Raw genomic sequence first — 19,997 nt, 5'->3', positions numbered from 1 at the left:
TAAGTCAACAGGAAGAAAAATGGTAACATTCGATCTGTAGGATAGTCTAATTAAACCATAGTCTTTTAAGAGTATTCAAGGGATTCTGGCGGTAGTGCAGCAGGTTAAGCGCACTTGGCGCAAAGCGCAAGGACCGGCATAAGGATCCGGGTTTGAGCCCCAGGCTCTCCACTTGCAGGGGAGTCGCTTCACAGGCAGCGAAGCAGGTCTGCAGGTGTCTATCTTCCTCTCCCCCCTCTCTGTCCTCCCCATCTCTCTCCATTTCTCTCTGTCCTAACGATGACATCAATAATAACTGCTATAACAACAGAAAAGAGAATTCAAATTTTTTCTTGTCAAATTACTAGGTAAGGTATCATCTGTTCTCAAGAGTTACTGAAACAACTGTTCTGTTCTTTTAAAGTCTGTATCACTTCACCATACTGCTCCTCTCTTGCAGTGACTATAAGGGTTATTTAATTAATTATTTATACTAGAGCACTACAAGAAGATTGTCATTTGCAACGTGGAAGAGGGTTCTCATCAGAATCCCACCCATGCGGACATCTTGACCTTGGCCTTACAGATTTAAGAACTGTAAACATGACCTTTCTGTGGTTTATAGTCCACAAGACTTTTCTGTAGTAATCTGAAATAAAATACACTGCAAACATTGTTCAATATTTATTACTTCTTATTATAATTTCCTTGACAGAAACTTTATGTTGAAGGTACATTTATATTTCATTTTAAGTTGATAGATTTCTTTTTTTTTTTTTAAATTGCCACCAGAGTTATCACTGGGGTCCAGTGCCTGCACGACAAATTCACTATTCCCTTTATTTGATAGGACAGAGAGAAACTGAGAGGGGAGAGGAAGATAGAAAGGGAATGAGACAGAAAAACACCTGCATACAGTATTTGCTTCACCACTTGTGAGCTTCCCTCCTGAAAGTGGGACACAGGGGCTGAAACTTGAGTCCTTGAACACAGTAACATTTGTGCTTAACCAGGTGTGCTACTGCCTGGCCTTTTAAATAAGTCTATGGTGGGACTTCCGGGAGGCGTGGCCATGGAATAACAGGGAACAGAAACGATCTCCCCCCAAAATCAGTCTTTAGATCTCTCTCAAAATCTGTTTTTATGGATAAATGGTCATTAGAAATATTTCTTAACAGGCAAGATGTAAACCAACTAGACTTCCTCATAGGCAAGGAACATTTTTGAGCAGCATCAAGCATAATGCTCATCACATAGTAGGTGCATAATTAACATTTGCATGTAATCAACTGAATACTGTGGAAGGACATCCTATCCCCTTCCCCTTAATCACGTTTCATCTCTGAAAGGCCAAAAACAAGAGCAGAGTTAAAACAAAAAGTCCCCAAGTCCCTGAACACAAAATTTTGAATTCCCAGAACTTCCTTCTGGATATAGTATTATTAGCACTATGAAAAGGCCACAAAGTTTTCTGGGATATTTTTGCTAAGGACTTACGAACTTTGTTTTATGTGTTCAAGTGGGATAGCAGTGGTAAGGGAATTAAACTTAAGCTGCTGAATTATTAATTAACGTCTAATGTTCATAAGCAGAAAAAAAAAAAAGCAGAAACAGCATAAAGTAAACAGATTCCATCAACTCTCAAGGAACTCATTTTGGGTTTCTGCTGACTGCACAGATAGAAATCCTAATCACTTCATAAGCAACAAATGGAAGCTTTTGGATGATAGTTGTCTAAACAAAACTAAGACAAATAAAACTAAACAAAAATTATTAAAATAAACATTATCTGGTCAACACTTGACCTTCCCTGGAATCTTCAGGCTGCAGTTGACTGCCACATGCTATCCATGGAGACAAAAGAACTATAGTTGAAAATGTAAACTGGCAAGAGCCGTGAGCTCAACAGATGTCCTTAATTACATTTAGACATGCTTAGGGTCAGCCAGAAACTCCTGCAAAGAGAAACATTAACAACAACAACAAAAAGACGATTTCAGATTCTGTGGCTACAGAGAGAATAATGAAATTCCTGAAGATACTGAAATTTACTAGGCTTCAGGTTAAAAACAAAGTTGATACCTTCCATATTATTGACTTTGGCATGTTCTTAGGTCCTATCTCTACTATCAACTGTATTAATTTCTGCTTGGTGGAAAAAAAAAAGCTACAATTTAAACTAGAATGTTTATTTGTCCTTTAGTTTAAAAAAAATTTTCTTTCAAGCTAGGGAGAAATATTTCAAATAGACTTTGTCAGATTTTCAAGAATACATATGATAGGTTTATGCTTTGACCAAAATGAAGTCAATGTGGCTGAAGCACATTCAAACTTAAGTAAGGAAATTCTACTTTGACTTAGAAAATTTTAAAGAGCCATATAGAATGCTATATTGATTTAGGAGAGAATGTAACAAAAGCATCCATATTTTAACAATCAGTCATCTGGGAGTCGGGCGGTAGCACAGCGGGTTAAGTGCAAAGCCAAGGACCAGCGTAAGGTTCCTGGTTTGAGACCCCTGGCTCCCCACCTGCGGGGTGGTCGTTTCACCGGAGGTGAAGTAGGTCTGCAGGTGTCTATCTTTCTCTCCCCCTCTTTGTCTTCCCCTGCTCTCTCCATTTCTCTTTGTCCTATCCAACAACAACGACATCAATAATAACTACAGCAATAAAAAACAAGGGCAACAAAAGGGAATAAATATTTTTTTTAAAGACTCAGTCGCAAAATTATATTGATGTAGATGTGCTTTCACTCAGGATCAAATGAATTGAAACAGATTTTCCCATGTAATCCTATAATTTCTATTTTATAGAAGATATATTTGCCTACAGTGTAAGTCTAAAATAAATATACCACATTTTTTCTTCTACCTGCCCCGCAGTCCACCTCTCACCTACTTCCTAACCCACATATTCTTTAATTCTTGCCCACAGCAGCCTGAAATCCATAAATATCCAGATCCACAGACTCATGCCATGTTTCAAGAGCAGGGGCCACCTCAGAAGTGAATAGAAGAGAGTAGCAGTCAATCCCAAGGGGCCTGTAGGCTTTCTTGGCCAGGTGCTGTGTGTGAGAGCGACAAGAGGAGGGGATCTGCCAGGGTTTGAGAACACAGTGCCCAACAGGGTTAGGGGTTGGTGGGTCAAGGGGGGCTGGCAGGTGGGAAGCAGGCAGTTAGGAAGGTTAAAAAAAAAGGCATTAAATACTTAAATATGAGTCCTGAGATAGATACCTGACATTGCATATGCCGGTGTATGCTCTAGGTCTCTCTCTTTCTTCCCCTCCATAAATGAATAAATCTTGAAAGAGAAATGGGGAGCGGGCAGGTGGTGGTGCACCTGGTAAGTGCATACATTACTGTGTGCAAGGACCCAGCTTCAAGCCCCTGGTCCCTACCTGCAGGAGGAAAGCTTTGCAAATGGTGAAGCAGTGCTGCAGGTGTCTCTCTGTCTCTTTCCTTTTCTATTTCCCCCTCCCCTCTCAATTTCTTTCTCCCTCTCTCTCTCTCTCTCTCTCTCTCTATATATATATATATATATATATATATATATAAATAATAAATAAAAAAATATTTTAAACATTTAAAAAACAACTTTGTCAGAGAGAGAGAGAGATAGCAAGGATATCTGAAGGAGACAAAAATCACTAAAACTTTTGTGCTTTTCATACCTTTCTTTCCATCCTCATCTGAAAGAAAAATATATTGGATTGGTAGAAAAGTCAGGAGGTGGTTCACCAGGCTGTATGTTGGACTTGGGAGCATGATGTTCCCTAGTTTTGATCCCCTGCATAGCATACATTAGCATGACATCCTGGTATGGAGTCCCTCTCTCTGTCTGGCACTAACAAATAGACAAATCCTATTTAAAATGGAAGTTTTACTATGCAGCATATTTTTCTTATCATTCAACAGAATACCCCATTATTGTTAGCAACTATCATTAGAAGAAGAGCCATTATTGGAGAGAAAGAAATTCCACTGACCCCAAAGTAACGAAATAATCCTACTATTGCATAAATCGCAAAACAGGAAGTAAATTTTAATTAAAAATATTTATAGCAAGTGAAATACCAGCTGCTAGGTTCTCTCAACACTCATGAATGTGTTTGCAGCTGGCCATAATTCTCTCTTATTTCAATCAGCTTGACCAATAATAACAGCTGTTCATTAAGCAAAGGGTTGTTTAATCAGTGCCCATAGGACATGTAGTACTGGTATAGAAGTCTTTAACATAAATGTTTTTTAAGAGAACCATACTTTTATTTGATGGATCATTGCCTAAAGGCTTCCTGTTTCTAAAAAAACAAACAAGCAAACAAACAAACAAAACCCTTTGACCTCAAAAGTATCTTCATCTCCATCTTCTGTATGACTCAAAACATTTCTACAAATTTCCTAACCTGTTCACTTAAAACTTTAAGAGCATCCGAGACCACATTAAAGGAAGTTAGGAAAAACAAACAAGAAAGGGGACTAGGGAGAGTTAAAGAGTATTTACAAGTATTTGATAGTTGTGTTTTTCTTTCCTTTTAAAAATTATTTGCTTATTTGATGAGACAGAGCAAGAGAGAACAAGAACGTCATTCTGACATCTGAAACAGTAGGTATGTAACTCAGGACATTACACATACAAGTTTGTTCTCCACTTCAGTTTCACTTCACTGGCCTCTTTGGCGCTTCTTAAAATGTCAAGTTCTTAGAGATTTTAGAAATCAGATTAATGAATACAAAACACGGTAGAATGAATCAGGGCCTAATCATAGTTTTTGTTTTGTTTGCAAAAACCCAAGACTGTTTCTGTCTAGTAAGACATTCTGTCCCAGCTAATTAAAAGCAGAAAACTCAAGCAAGAATTCAGTCAAATAAACTAAATGGCTTAAGCCAATGATACACACTGTAATGAGGAACTTACCAAGTTTATGACATTAAGAGAGGAAACTGATGACTCCTTTGTTGCTCAGAGCTTATTGGTCAAGGATGATATGCTCTATTACATCTGCATGTGGAATAAAACAGATGTGATTTATTGACTTAATAAGGGGAAGTAAAAGAAATTATAAACCAGTATAGTGTGGTCACACATCTTGTTGTAGTGTGACACTCTATGCCTGTAAGCCCATGTTACCTTAAAAGAAAAAGAAGAGGGAGTCGGGCTGTAGCACAGCAGGTTAAGCGGAGGTGGCGCAAAGCACAAGGACCGGCATGAGGATGCCGGTTTGAGCCCTGACTCCCCACCTGCAGGGGAGTCGCTTCACAAGTGGTGAAGTAGGTCTGCAGGTGTCTGTCTTTCTCTCCCCCTCTCTGTCTTCCCCACCTCTCTCCATTTCTCTCTGTCCTATCCAACAACTACGACAACAATAATAACTACAACAATAAAACAACAAGGGCAACAAAAGGGAATAAATAAATAAAATAAATATTAAAAAAAAAAAGAAAGAAAAAGAAGAAATCTATATAGCACAGAAGCAGATTCTAAAATAGTTCCCGTTTCTGCTATCAAGGGATAAAAGCTGACTTGAAACTTCATACTCATAAGCAGATAAAGTTACCCATACACAACAACAATGAAAAAGAACAAGGGTAACAAAAGGGGAAATAAATAAATTAAAAAAAAAAAAAAGAAAAAAAAAGTTACCCATAAATGGATGTGTTCATAGTTATCAATGTATTTAGCAATTTTGGGGGCATACTCCTTTCTAAATATATCCCCCCAGATTTCAGTTATTAGTAATTATTATTATTATATAATCCAATAAATTATATAAATAATATTATCATATATAAACAATCCAGAGGTCAATGTAACCTAACCCCTTATTATATTTCCTAAATGTCTTACAAATTAAAGTTTTGGGGGACTGGGTGGTGGCACACCTGATTGGGTGCTCACATGACTGCTTAAGAATCAAGGTTCAATCCCTGGTTGCCACCTGTGTGTGTGAGGTGGGGGAAGCTTTATGAACTATCAAAGAGTGCTCCTGGTGTCTTGCTCCCTCCTATCTCCCCCTTCTCTCTCAACTTCTCTTTTTCTCTCTCCAAAATAAATAAAAACATAAAAATAAATTAATTAAATCTTAACTTGAAGTACTTACTGAACTACAAAAAAAAATACCCCACAATGATCCTCAAAATGAGTAAAATGTTTTTCTGACATGCATGTTTTTCCAGTCAAAAAAGAAAATGAAAGATGTTTTAAGATAGTCTTCTTCCTTCATGTTTAAGTATGATGTTAATATGTGTAAATTATCATTTAACAGAAATAGACTGAAATTATATATGAGGACTAAAGATAGCAAGCCAGAGGAGACTGGAAAGCCAACAACTACAGGTTCCTGTGAGCACTTACCTACAAAGACCCAGCTCAAGCTTTGAGGCTTTCAGTTGAAAACAAACATCTAGGTGCTAGGAAGTAGCTCAGCGGGCTAAGCACACATGGCACGAGCTCAAGGACCAGTGTAGGGATCCAGGTTCTAGCCCCGGGCTCCCCACCTTCAGAGGGGATGCTTCGCAAGTCTGTAGGTGTCTGTCTTTCCCTCTCTATCTTCCCCTCCTCTCTCAATTTCCTCTGTCCTATCCAACAACATGACAGCAATAATAACAACAAGGATAAATAATAAGGGCAACAAAAGGGGAAAAAGTAGCCTCCAGAAGCAGTGGATTCATAGTGCAGGCACTGAGCCCCAGCAATAACCCTGGAAGAAAAAAAAAAAGAGAGAGAGCACACATTACCATACACAAGGACACAAGTATGAGCGCCTCACAGGAGTGGTGAAAAAAGGTCGGTCTGCAGGTGTCTACCTTTCTCTCTTCCTTTCTGTGACACCTCTTCCTCTCTCAGTTTCTCTCTGTACTATCAAATAAAATAGAAAAAAGGAAGTGGCTACCAGGAAAATGGTTTTTGGGAGTGGTGGATTCATAGTGCTGGCACCTAGCCCCAATGACAACCCTGGTGGCAATTAAAAAAAGGAAAAGGAATGAAGGAAGGCAGGTTGGCTCTTGTTGTATGCTTTACATTGGGTTGTTCTAGCTCTTCCCCTGCCAAGAAAATTGGTTCAGTCCTGCTAGTTTCGCGGGCCCGCTTGTCCCCGCCCCAAGGAACCCCAAGAGAGTTCCAGAGTTCCAGAGTTGGAGAGTTAGAGAGTGCTTGGCGCCGCTGCGGGGGAAAGAGGCAAGAGAGTTCTGTTTGGTGATTAGTTGGGGTTAGTTTATGAATCGTTGTTCTTGAATAAAGAAATACAGCTTCCCTGCCCAGCCGTATGTCTCTGGTCGTCTCTGTTACCCGCCCGTGAAGCTAGCCCGGCCAGCTGGAGCCTCCGAATTTTAACAACAGGCTCTAATTAAATATTTATCTGAAGTCTTTACCAGTCTTTATTTGAGGGCAGAGGAAAAGGATTTGTTTTGTTTCCTATTTAAATGAAGAAGCAAATTTTTTTCTTATTAAAGTAAAATTAAGGACTTACAGATGACTTTAAAGGGCTTTTGCTGTTTCGATTTTTTTTTTTTTCTGAGCACTTCCATCTGAGTTGTTGCACTAAATTTACATGGCAGGGATGGAAATAACCACTCAGTTACTAAGCCAAATTTACTTCCAAATAGGCCAGAGACTTCATTTTAAAATAGATGCAAATTGGCAAGAATTAAGAATGGAGACAGAGCAATTTATAAGTAGAAGAACATAGGAGAGTTGTAAGGAGAATATCAGATCATTATTATTATTAAAATATTTATTTATTTATTCCCTTTTGTTGCCCTTGTTTTATTGTTGTAGTTATTATTGTTGTTGTTACTGATGTTGTCATTGTTGGAAAGGACATAGAGAAATGGAGAGAGGAGGGGAAGACAGAGAGAGGGAGAGAAAGACACCTGCAGACCTGCTTCACTGCCTGTGAAGCGACTCCCCTGCAGGTGGAGAGCCTGGGGCTCGAACCGGGATCCTTGCATCGGTCCTTGTACTTTGCGCTGTCTGTGCTTAACCCGCTGTGCTACTGCCCGACTCCCCAGATAATTTTTTTTTTCAGGGCTTAAGGGGAAAACAAAATTAAGAAGATAAGGCAGAGGGAAAATTTGTAACAATGGGATGCTTTTGTTATTGCACTCATGTCCTTAAAATTGCTGAAATATTTTGAATCGATTGACTTAATATACTCTTAGAGCAAAGTAAAATATACAAACATGGGTATGTGAGATGGCAGCTTAACAAGCCGAAATGACAACAGAATTCTTAACGCTCTTTCTTTTCACTGGACATCCCCACTGAGACTGCTCACTGACTGCTGTGTAATCCTCATGTTTATAAAAGGACATGCTCATGATTTTTCTGATCAGATAAGGACAGAATAATTAATGTCTCAAAAGTGCAAGTGGTTATCCCTGTTCTAAAAAACTAGGGGGATTTTCAATTAAAGATGCCCTCTCAATCTGCTATGAAAAAAATTTACATGTTGGAGGCCAGTTGAATTTTGATCATACCAAATTTCCTGCTTCCTAACTCTCTTTATAAATTACTTTTCAATCTTGGATACATTTTTATGAGGAGGAGATAAATTTTGATTCTTGACGTTATCATACGTAAGCCGTCAGATGTAGAGCAAAGAGGAACGTGGTTAAAGCGTACGGTTCTAAATCTTCTGTTTACTGGGGTGGGAGTTGCATAACAACAAAGGTCAGTCCTCCCTTATTTCTCATCATTATTGGGGCTCCACTGCTCCAAGTCAATGTTTTGTTTTGTTTTTTTTCCAGATAGAAAGAGAGAGACATACAGAGAGGGAGAGAGACCACAGCACCAAAGCTTTCCGCAGTATCATTGGTTGGGGTCTGGGACTTGAATCTGCATCTGTACAACAAAGCAGGCACTTTCTCAAGTGAACTATCTAGCCACCCCTCAGTCATCTTCTTTTTCCAATTATCTGTTGTCAAGTTTTAAGTAAGGAGGTGAAAAACATTTATGAGGTGGTTTCACTCATATGTGAAATGGAGAGAATAACACACACACACACACACACCTTCAGGAGATAGCTCACTGCATACTACATTATACACAGCCACCTGAGTTTGACCCCTGGCACCATTTGGAGCATAATGTATAGGCACCAGGGGATGAACCTGGTTTTGTGGTGTCTCTCCTCCTCTTTCTTTCCTCTCTATTTGGAATTTTGAAATAAAAAGGCAAAAAGAAAAGTCTGCTGGGGACAGTGAAATCACAGATATGTGAGACTCCAGTGCAAATATATTATTTATTTACGAGAGGGGGCAGGTCAGAACATCACTCAGAATACACGATGCAAGGAAAGGAACTAAGGGTCTTTAGCATGCAAGCCATGTGTTTGTTCTATTGTGGCTCCACTTTCCCAACAACCAATTTTCTGTCTTGACTTTTGTGAAGGATGTTGTCGTGAACACAGAATGGCATATATCTTTTCAAATTAGGGTGTTGATGCTATTCAGAAAAATACCCAGAGGTGGAATTGCTGGATGATATAGTAGTTCTATTTTTAATGTATTTTTTGTCCTTGATGGGCTTCACCACTCTGGGCTGACTTTTTCAGGTAGGGATAAAGAGAGAGGGAGAGAGAGCACAGCACTGAATTTACCCTGAATGTTGTACTGCTCCTAGGTGGTATACTGTGGGCTAGCGTTGCCCACGTTGCAAAGCAGTTGCTCTCCTAGCTGAGCTATTTCACCAGCCCCTCCCTCTATGATTTTTTTTTTTTTAAGACAACTCCATACTGTTTTCCATAGTGGATGAACCAGCTGTACTGCTGACAACAGTGGGCCATCATTATTTTCCTCCATAGAAAAGTGAAGATGATACTTAGATATAAGAAAAGAGAAAATCAAGACATGACTGACTCTGACTGAATCAGGGAATAAGAACCAGGCTAAGTTGGAGTGGAACATTTAGGCTGGATCATGAGAGAAGGTACAAAATACAGAATGGTTTGGGGGTAGATACAGCAAAATGGTTCTGCAAAGAGACTTTTGTGCCTGAAATTCCACGGCCTCAGGTTGAATTCCTTCCATCACCATAAACCAGAGCTTTTTTCTAAAAAAAGAGAAAAAAGAATAGGAAAGGAAATACAGAATAAAAGACATTTTAGAGAACTTTCAGGATCAAGTAAAGAAGTTGGGGTGGGAGAATGGGGAATTGGGGGAGGGCAGGCGGTACCTCACATAGTACAAAGCTCAAGGACATTTGTTTGAGTCCCGGCTCCTCACCTGTAGGGGATGCTACACAAACAGTAAAGCAGGTCTGCAAGTGTCTTTCTCTCCCCCTCTCTATCTTCCCCAACTCCCTCAATTTCTCTCTGTCCTATCCAATAAAAAAAATGGGAGAGGGGGAGATGCCAGAGCAGTAGATTTGTAGTGTCAGCACAGAGCTCCAGGATCACCCTGGAGGCAAAAAAAAAAAAAAAAAAACCAACCAACCAACCAACCAAACAAACATCTAGGGAGATGAGCCTAAATCCTTTGTTTGTGGACAGTGAGCAGTTGTCACGGTGGAGGGTATTTCCTTGGAGACATCTGATTACTGAATTAGGGAAGGGATATTTTAATTCAGACAAACTGAAGAAAGTGAACATTTAAAAAATATTTATTTAGGTCTCCAGAGATATTGCTGGGGCTCGGTGTGGCACTACAAATCATGGTGGCCATTTTTCCATTTTATTGGAGGGGGCAGAGAGAAATTGAGAAAGAAGAGAGAGATAGAGCAAGAGAAAGACAGACACCCACAGACCTGCTTCCCCACTTGTGAAGTGTCCCCCCTGCAGGTGCAGAGCAGGGGCATGACCCCAGATCTTTGTGTGGGTCCTTGCACTTAGTACTATATGCTCTTAACCTGGTAAGAGTTAACCCCCACAAACCCCCAAAATAAACTTCTTCAAAGATATTTTATCTTCTAGATTTATTCTTTTGTATATGTTGATATTCATCAATAATAAGTTAATCTAGATATATTTAATCAATAAATGCAATTAGATACCACAGTAAATTAGCATTTGTTGAAAAATCTATCTACAAACTTCCTCCTAGATCCTTACTACATTCCACAGGGTGTCAGCATATCAATGTGAAGATAAGTGTACACACTTAACTCAGGAAATAGCATTTAAGTGATGAGCAGCCCAAATTTTCTGTTTCACTCCATTTTAAATCTTACCATGTACTGGATTGAACAACTCGTTATTTAATTTTATTTATTATTTTTAAATGGCCGTATATCAATGGATGAAGCTGGCCTCCTTTATACACTTCTTTTTATTTATTTATTCCCTTTTGTTGCCCTTGTTTTTTATTGTTGTAGTTATTATTGTTGTCATTGGATAGGACAGAGAGAAATGGAGAGAGGAGGGGAAGACAGAGAGGGTGAGAGAAAGATAGACACCTGCAGACCTGCTTCACCACCTGTGAAGCGATTCCCCTGCAGGTAGGGAGCCAGGGGCTCGAACTGGGATTCTTATGCCAGTCCTTGAGCTTTGTGCTTTGCCCCACCTGCGCTTAACCACTGTGCTACCGGCCGACTCCCTGAACAATTCATTATTTTAAAAGCAAAGCAGCATTGTCATACAGTTACATATTACTATTCTTACTTTAAACTATATCTTTGTAGTCTGGGAGGTGGTCGGTGGATAGAGCATTGACACTTATTTTTATTTTTATTTTGCCTATAGGGTTATCACTGGGCCTCGGTGCCTGTACCATGGCTCCACTGCTCCTGAAGGCCATTTTATTTTTCCCCATTTTGTTGCTCTTGTTGTAGTTGTTATTATTGTTATAGCTATTGTTGTTATTGGATAGGACAGAGAGAAACTGAGAGAGAAGGGGAGAAAGACACCTGCAGACCTGCTTCACCACTTGCGAAGCAACCTCCCTGTAGGTGTGGAGCTGGGTCTCGAACCGGAGCCTTACGCCAGTCCTTTCACTTTGCTGTCATGTGATCTTAACCCACTGTGCTACCACCCACCCCCCCCAAACACTGGCCTCTTAAATGAGGCCCAGAGTATGATCCCATGTAGCACAAGTGACAGTGATGTCCAAATCTCTTTCACTCTCTTCTATTTCTCTCACGGATAAATAAAACAGAATGTTAAAGAAAAACACCAATATCTTTGCACATCACTGAAGTCAAAGTATAATAGTTTTATGTTTATTAGTGATTCCCTAAAATCAAGAATAGGCAAGGTATAATACATTAAAAGTAACCAGTAAGAAATTAAATGGTTGATAGACAAATATTCACATTAATATTCATTAAGTGGCATGTTTTATAAAAATTACATCTTCATTAAAACTAGAAAATTTAAGCTTTTTTTTTTTTACTTCATGAGAGGTACTAGAGAGAAAGAGCATTTTGGTGGTGGTTTGGGGGATTAGTACTTATTTGGGGAGATGTAAAATTGTATGTCAGATACAACAACAACTTTGTCAAACAACATTCCTCAATAAAAATATTACTGTACTAGAATATGTAGTATATCTAAATCTTTTATAAAAGTTGGATCATACATAGGATAGAAAGTTTTCAGGATACATTATATGTTCTCATATAAAGTTAATCCATTTTTTTCTTTACTTTTACTCAATAAAGACAAGCATGAGCAAAGTATTTCTTATTCTTTTTATAGGTATTTCCTAGAGATAGATAGATAGATAGATAGATAGATAGATAGATAGATAGATAGATAGATATGTGGATAGATAGACCTGCAGACCTGCTTCACCACTTGTGAAGCATTCCCCCTGCAGATGGGGAGCTGGGGGCTCTAACTGGGATCCTTGCACTTAGTACTATGTGTGCTTAACCAGGTGTACCCTACCTCTTAATTACTTCCTCCCCCCACCCAGCCTGAAATCTGATATGCAGGTGGATCCAAGTTATTGTCTGGGGAGATGATGTCATGGCAGGAAAAGGAACAGAAAGTTGGATCAGGGATGAGAGTAGCTCCCTAACAACAGTAGAGAATGTTCCATCCTCCAAAGGGAGGATGGACAGCATATTCTATGCTACACCTGAGGAAGATGGGTCGATACTGGGGCAGCTTGGAATGTCCCTACTCATGACCACAGATTGTGAGCTCAGATCTACAGAGGTCACATAGGCTCCTAAGCTGAATATGGGCCCCAGACCAAATCAAACTGATGGGGTTTACAGTCAACTTTTTTTTTTAAACCAGAGCACTGCTCAGCTTTGGTTTATGGTGGTTTGGGGGACTGAATTTTGGGAGTTTAGAGCCTCAGGCATGAAAGTCAGTTTACATAACCATTATGCTAGTTCCCTTACCCTTTCATAACAGTTTTATTAAGATATATTGTTGTTAATATTCCAGAGGCTAGCTTCACGGGCGGGTAACAGAGACGACCAGAGACATACGGCTGGGCAGGGAAGCTGTATTTCTTTATTCAGGAACAACGATTCATAAACTAAACCAAACTAATCACCAAACAGAACTCTGCTGTCTCTTGGCGGCAGTGCAAGCACTCTCTCACTCTCGAACTCTGCAACTCTCCAACTCCCGAACTCTGGAACTCTGGCGGGGTTCCTTGGGGCGGGGCCAAGTGGGCCCAAGAAACTAACAGGACTGATCCAATTCTCTTGGCGGGGGAGAACTAGAACCCAATGTAAAGCATACAACAATATATTATCATTTTTTAAACAGATCTGAAATTATGATCACTTTTCAATGATCAACTTTCCAACAGGAAAGCAGGAATTAACTTCCATTTTGTTTGCCTTAAATGTCCAGACTCTTAATTAAGACACTGCATCCCATTTCTTTTGCTCTTGATGACAGAGCTCACACTTTCCAATGGATTATAATACTTGAAGCCACTCACAATTCCATTTTACAAGATCAGTAGATTTGCTTCCCCAACAGGAAGTTTCAAACTTCATATGAAGTAAGTAGATCATAGTTTGGACATAAGTTTGGGGTGAGAATATTTGTAGATACTTGTCATGGGGAGATGATAAATTATATCCAGGTGTCGAAAACTATACTATAAACCCTCAATACAATGATAAAATAAATAAACAAACCATAAAACTTGAAATAAACTTCACTCTTACTCTCTTCCATTTACATTCTAAGAGAGAATGCAGAAACTTCCCCAGATAACTACACTATTCACCTTTGCTAGATTTATTTTTCTTTTTAACATTTATTTATTTATTTATTTATTTATTTATTTATTTATTGGATAGGGACAGAGAGAAATTGAGAGAGGAGGGGGAGATAGTGAGAGAGAGAAAGAAAGAGAGACACCTGCAACCCTGCTTCACCACTTGTGAAGCTTTCCCCCGCAGGTGGGGACCGGGGGTTTGAACCTGTGTCCTTATACAATGTAATGTGTGCACTTAATCAGGTGCACCACCTCCTGGCCCCTAGGTTTCTTTTTTTTTAAATCATTTAATTATCTTTACTTATTAATTGGATAGAGACAGCCATAAATCAAAAGGGATGGGGGAGACAGAGAAAGAGACACCTGCAACCTTGCTTCACCACTTGCAAAGCTTTCCCCTTGCAGGTGGGGACCAGGGGCTTAAACCTCCTGGGTCCTTGTGCATTGTAACATGTGTGCTCAACCAGGTGTACCACCACCTGGCCTCCAATAGATTTCTTTTCATCTGGGTATTTCATTTTCTCAAGAAACAAATACATTCAGGTAAGTTTAAATATTTTTCCCCACTTTTCTCAATTTCCAATAGTTGTTCCAAGAATAGGCTCAGTTCTTGTCTACCTGTCAGAGTGACTAATTGCATTAATTTGGGGTTGTCTTCTTTGCCATCCTGTCCCTTTCCACCCCCACCCCCTATGACTAATAAGTCTTGTACAAAATCCAAACAAATGGCCACGGTATCTAGTTTTTATTTTTGGAAGTTTTCCCCAGCCAAAATGCACAGAACCTCTTCACAGACATCAGTTTAGAAATTCCTGACCAGGATTCCTGCCCTTAACAGTCGCACTTGATGTGGCTAGATGGCCTGTTGACTGATATCTTAGGTGGCATCATGCCAGCTTAAAAAGTCATCAGGCTATTTGAACTAGGAATCAGCACTGGGCAGTGATAAATATAGATGGACAGCCTACACAACAACTCTGCGAGGGGCCATATCTTCTTCAGGAAGTACCTTTGTGCCAGCACTAAAGCATTAACACCACATGTCTTTTTCTACACTTGACATCTGTGGACACTTAGAGTGTGTGACAAAAGGGTGAGATGAATAGGAGTGGAAAGGAAGATGGGAGAGTTTATGAGTGAAGTTAGCAAACTAGAGAAGAATGAATTGTAGTTGAGCCCAAGATTTCATTAGTAAGTTGCCTCAGTGACTGTTTTTGTTTGTTTGTTTGTTTGTTTTAAACAAGCAGTGTGAACATTCACTACAGATGCCTCGTTTCAAGGCCAGAGCTTAGGACAACTGAAGAGTGGGTCAGAAATCGTCAAGTCAGACCTCTGATTCTAGTCATGTTATAACACTCTCCCCCCACACCCTACCTCCAAAGTTTCTATTTGTCAATATTCCACAAGGGCACAGGTGAAACCTTAGGATGGGAAACAGCCCTTCCCAATGAGTTGCAATTTGTCATGAATCCAGATAACTGGCAGCTCAATTTGGTGAGAAAATGTGGCCGTTCAGACAGTTCCAGACATCCAGACAGGCTTGGCATAGCTTTAAGAAGTCTGCCAGTGAAATGCTGTTGTATTGCCTTCTAAATATGTGTGTGAGCATGGAAGGACTTCAGATTTGGGATTTGTGGGGCTGAATCTCTGCCCTGAAGCTAATTTAAGGCTCAAGAAGGTTAACAACTGGCCTAGTATCGTTTTACAGATAATCCTCCATTTCCTCATCTGCAAACTAAGAATAAAGTAAAAATATACCTTGCAGTGTTGTTATTAGCTTCAGATGAAATGACTTATGAAAAGTACTTTTTAAATGCTAAAGTCCATACAAATGCTTTTTTGGAGCAGTTCAGTCCTTGGTAAAAATGAGAATGCTAGACCTTATCACTAATCTTTTTAAGAAATCATATATAAAAAAACATATTACAGATTGACTCTAGTGTTATTAGTACACTTTGAAATTGATGACATTTAAAAATAGCCATCTTTGGATACTATTTCTTCAGAAGAACAAGAAAGCCACTGTACTTTTTAAGAAATTTTAATTTAATTTATTTATATTTTATTTTATTTTATTGCCTCTAGGGTTATTGTTGGGGCTCGGTGCACTACAAATCCACTGCTCCTGGAGGCTAATTTTTTCCTTTTGTTGCCCTTGTTGTTTATCGTTGTAATTACTGTTAATTGCTGGATAGGTCAGAGAGAAACGGAGAGAAGAGGGGAAGACAGAGAGGGGTAGAGAAAGAGACACCTGCAGACCTGCTTTACCGCCTGTGAAGAGACACCCCCAATGCAGGTGGGGAGCCGGGGCTCGAACCGGGATCCTTACACTGGTCCTTGAGCTTTGTGCCATGTGCGTTTAACCTGCTGCACTACCTCCTGGCCCCCCACTGAATGTCATTTCATTGAGTTCATCAGAACTCAAGTACAAATTGAACAAAAATCATGTTAAAAAAAATCACTGCCCATATGACTGGCAAAATAGCTCACGCAGATAGTGTGCTTGCTTTGCAACAGGAAAAGTCAGCATTTGGGGAAGCTTCAGTGCAGTGGTATCTTTGTCTCTCTCAGTGTGGTGGTCTCTTTCCCTCTCTCTGTCTCTTTCTGTCTGAAAAAAATCGGCCTGGAGAGATGAAGCCCTAAAGATGACAAAACGAAACCAAACCAAACCAAACCAGATTAAACTAAAACAAACCACTTTCAGGGATTTAGTGCAGCTCTTAGAACATCAGACTTTACATGCCTGGCACCACCTGACTACTGGTCTCTCTTTCTATCTCTCTCTCTCTCATTAAAAATAAATAAATAAATAAATGTAAAAAATAATGAATTCCATGATCAAAATTAAATAAAAAACCACTGCCAATTTATGACTCAAAATAGTGTGCAGTAAACTTGACATACTCTAAATGACATGGTCTTAGATGTATAATACTTTCACCCTCAAAGGAATAACTTTTTGTATTACGGCTCATGATAATTGATTCATATCACCTTAACATTTAAACCTTTCTGTGATTCTTTGGACTAGTGAGGATACATGCTTAGAGATCTAATTTATAAAGAAATCGAGGTCACCAGAGGTGGCGCTCTAATGCAAACTAGAAGGGAAAACACAAAGCAGAACTTGTACTGGATTTTGGTGTATTGCACCAAAGTAAAGAATTGGTGTGTTCCAGGGCCTGAATAATCCTCCTCATTCCAGAGGTCTTTACTTTGGAATATGGCGGCAGAGGAGGACCTTGGGGGGGGGGGGAGTAGAGTGTTATGTGGAAAACTGAGAAATTTACATATGTACAAACTACTGTGTTTTACTGTTGACTGTAAACCACTAACTCTCTCAGTGAAGAAAAAAAGCAAACAAAAAAGGAGAATGAAAAGAAAGAGAAGTCTTATCTAGGGAGATATTAATCTCAAGTCCTTGGGTTATTCACACTGAAGTCTTCACGTGATTGTTAATTCCCAAGAATTACCAAAAGTGTTTTCTTTTTTCCCGTAGGGTTTCAAGCCTGCACAATCCCACCACTTCCGATGGACTATTTATTTATTTATTTATTTATTTATTTATTTATTTATTTATTTATTTATTCTTCAGATAGAGAGCAAAGTCAGAGAGGGAGAGAGACAGAAAGGAGGAGATACACCAAAGTTCTGCTTCACCATTCATAACAAGTCCCTTTTGTACTGTGCTCCTATGGAATGGTGACAGGCTCAAACCTGGATCCTCTCCCATGATAAAGTGTGCACTCTGTCAGGTGAGCTATCTCCTAGTCTCTCAAAAATATATTTTTTTTTCCTCCTCCAGGGTTATTGCTGGGCTCGGTGCCTGCACCATGAATCCACCGCTCCTGGAGGCCATTTTTTTCCCCCTTTTGTTGCCCTTGTTGTAGCTTCGTTGTGGTTATTATTATTGCCCTTGTTGAGGCATTTCGTTGTTGGATAGGACAGAGAGAAATGGAGAGAGGAGGGGAAGACAGAGAAGGGGAGAGAAAGATAGACACCTGCAGACCTGCTTCACCGCCTGTGAAGCGACTCCCCTGCAGGTGGGGAGCCGGGGGCTCGAACCGGGATCCTTAGCCGGTCCCTGCGCTTTGCGCCACATGCGCTTAACCCACTGCGCCACCGCCCGACCCCCCTCTCAAAAATATTTTAAGGTTTGCCCCTGCAGGTGGAGACCAAGGGTTTGAGGCTAGGTCCTTGTGCACTTTGATGTGAGCACTTAACTAGGTACCCCACCACCTGGCCCTTAAATCTCTCTCTCTCTCTCTTTTTTAGAAGAAACTCAGATTTAAAACACTCAAAATACTCATTAATATTTAGTGAATCGCCAAGATCACATAAAGACTGAGTATCAGATTATGAAAAAATACACAATGAACCAGAATGTTAAAACAAACAAACAAAAAAAAACAGAATAGTGACAACAAAATGATTTCCATATGCAAATGGCATTATCAATGTGAGATCACTGTCAAGTTCTGGACTTATTTTATAGTCTTGAAATTTGTTTAGTATTGATTCTATTTCCTGTAATACGTTAAAATTAATTCCTAGCAAATCAGTGTGACTTCCTTGGGGACCCTCTTATTATCTCCCCCATGTATAAGAAATGGCTTCTGTGCATTCCACTAGCACTTGCTCTATGATTGTTATTTTAACACTGCACATTGTTCTGTAATTTCTATTTATTTATTTATGTATTTATTTATTCATTATTATTTTTTTCTTTTAAAAAAATATTTATTTTATTTATTCCCTTTTGTTGCCCTTGTTGTCTCATTGTTGTAGTCGTCGTTGTTGGATAGGACAGAGAGAAATGGAGAGAGGAGGGGAAGACAGAAAGGAGGAGAGAAAGATAGACACCTGCAGACCTGCTTCACCGCCTGTGAAGCGACTCCCCTGCAGGTGGGGAGCCGGGGTTCAAACCGGGATCCTTATGCCGGTCCTTGTGCTTTGCGCCACCTGCACTTAACCCGCTGTGCTACAGCCCGACTCCCTTTATTTATTATTTTTACTAATCTCCAGCTCACCCACTGTGAGCTCCTGGGGTCAGGAATTCTTGTTCTCTTTTTATCCCTAGCACCTAGCATAGTCTGTGGCAGACAATAAAGTATGTTCAATAGGCGTCTGATGTATGATTAAATGTACATTTGGAAAATCCTTTAGACTATAAATAAGCAAAAAAGTTTAGTAAGGTAGCTCACCAGAAAGCTTTGCTATGTGTGCAACCCAGCCAGGCTTGAGTAAGGCCTCCACCACATTGGAGGAAGCTTGGGTGTTGTGGTCTCGGTCTCTCTCTCTCTGTCTCTGTCTTGTCTCTTTCTACCTGAAAATGCCAGCCAGAGTGAAGCCCTGGCAATGACAAAACCAAACAAACACAACTTTCAGCATATTCACAGGTACCTAGCTTGATCAAATGTTTATCTATTTACTTTCTTCTTTTTACCTCTTCAGAAAGCTCAAGCATGTTGATTCTGGTCAGAACAGAACAGTCACTTCAGAAACCTGGGCTGAGGACACCACAAGAGGATTATTGCTGTTACCAGGATTATTTTTAGTGTTTCTATTTAGTTGCTGCATTCCTTTGCTGGAGAATTTAAAGTGCTCATTCAAGTGTCTGTCTCATTTGTTACAATTCTGTGGGCTGTGTAGGGACAGGATTACTGGCGCATTTCATGAATGAGGAAGCTCAGGGAGTTGGACTCATTCAAGGCAAATCGGGTAGCTTTGGGGAAGGAGATTAGAAGCAAATGCTTTGCTTATTCTTGGTGTGTCTGTTGTGTGAAACTGCCACTGACTTCAGTGTGGAGGGTAATCAAAGCTTGACTATTGCTAAGAGACCCAAAACACTCTCTTGGACATGGTGAATCTGAAGCCTTGAACAATTAAGTCAGTGAAG

At 39.7% G+C, this 19,997-nt stretch overlaps 1 long non-coding RNA gene across 1 annotated transcript; it reads left to right on the top strand.

Annotated features, from left to right (window-relative positions):
* The first annotated feature begins 1,960 nt into the window (after positions 1-1,960).
* On the top strand, positions 1,961-19,637 carry LOC132539298 (uncharacterized). Its single transcript, XR_009550555.1, has 3 exons — positions 1,961-2,041; positions 3,893-4,012; positions 19,553-19,637. It is a non-coding gene; the product is annotated as an uncharacterized LOC132539298 (long non-coding RNA).
* Positions 19,638-19,997: the final 360 nt, after the last annotated feature.

This window comes from Erinaceus europaeus, chromosome 7 (genome assembly GCF_950295315.1).
Source record: "Erinaceus europaeus chromosome 7, mEriEur2.1, whole genome shotgun sequence".
In the NCBI taxonomy this organism is placed as follows: domain Eukaryota; kingdom Metazoa; phylum Chordata; class Mammalia; order Eulipotyphla; family Erinaceidae; genus Erinaceus; species Erinaceus europaeus.
This window is presented reverse-complemented; position numbering and strand designations above follow the sequence as displayed.